The following is a 1,346-nucleotide window of genomic DNA, read 5'->3' on the forward strand; positions in this document are numbered from 1 at the left end:
ATCAGGCAGGCAGTGTAACGACCCGGTCATTTGCTTTCCTTTCTTTTTTCTTAAAATTTTACGAATGAATTTTTTTCGCTTAATTTTCTTTTCTGAGCTCTGTTTCATGTCGCTTAGTGTCATCTCAAGTTCTCGGAATTGGTTCGTGAGACTCTTTTTCGTGGATTGACAACTTCCTTCCAGGACCGAGTCATTTTCACATTTTTCGTTTTTCAACACTATACGCTATTTCGTCTTTTTCCCTATTTTGTCTTATCTCCGTTTGTCAATTTATGGCACAACCTCACTTCTCATGCTCGGAGTTGGTTTTTAACTTCACGTGCCTTCATCTTGAGTGGTTTCCCCCGAAATACGTATCTTTACTTTTGCAAGAAAGTACTCTGGTTGCTCTTAGTGCCCATAGGGGCATGGATGCACAATTATTTAGAATCTTTTTCATTTCTTGGGGTGATTTTCGTAAAAATATTTTGAAGATAGTTTATTTCAGGGGTATCTAAGAAAATATTTTTTGAAAGATATTTTCATTCTGGGGCAATTTCGTAGTTAACCCTTTTTGTAGGGGTCATTGTGCAATTAAAAAAAGTTATTACAAAATGTTTCGTCTGGAGCCTAGATCCTTGTATAGGATTCATTTTCACATTTCATCGAGTCGTGGACTCTTAGAATCCCGTACTGGTCGTTTTTCTCCAGTTTCAGAGTTTCTGGACCCAGTTGCCGCCGAACTTGTTCGGGGTATAACTTTCTGCTCGGGACTCAGTTTTTAATGTTGTTTCTTTCGTTGTTCATATTTTCTCATTTTGAATCTTTTTCGTTCATGGAGTTTTGATGTTTGAGCATGTCTGCTCAAAATCCACTTTTTCAGACCCGGCGAGGCCCTTTCGGGGCACTTTTTATGATTTTCTATAAATAGGGGGTTTGAAAAATTAAAACAGAATTTTCCCCTTCTTCCCCACACGTTCTGGACCAGATCCCACAGCCTTCCATGGTTTTCGTCATCTCTTTCCTCTTTTGGTTCACTTTTCTTTGATGAAAAGTTTTCGGCCTTAACGTTTAATGTTTGTCTTGACGCTGCACATCTTATGCCCTTATTAGAATCCATTTCCGACGATTTTTCAAGTTTGGGTTTGGAGTCAAGTTGGGATTTTCATGGGGCTTCTTGCGGATTCTTGTTCACAGTGTTGTCCCCGACAAAACCTCTCGGTATCATCGGATTTGGAGTACTTTCGTTTCAGTGGGGATTTGAGATTTTCATCTCAAATTGAGGTAGGGGATGTTCTACGTTTAAATTCTTGTTATATAGCATGCTTGTGATGCTTATACAACTTGTTGGCATGATTAAATATAAA

This window comes from Cornus florida, unplaced genomic scaffold (genome assembly GCF_030987335.1).
Source record: "Cornus florida cultivar Cherokee Brave unplaced genomic scaffold, ASM3098733v1 CherokeeBrave_3.0.0_Hap2_Chr03, whole genome shotgun sequence".
NCBI classification, from domain to species: Eukaryota; Viridiplantae; Streptophyta; class Magnoliopsida; order Cornales; family Cornaceae; genus Cornus; species Cornus florida.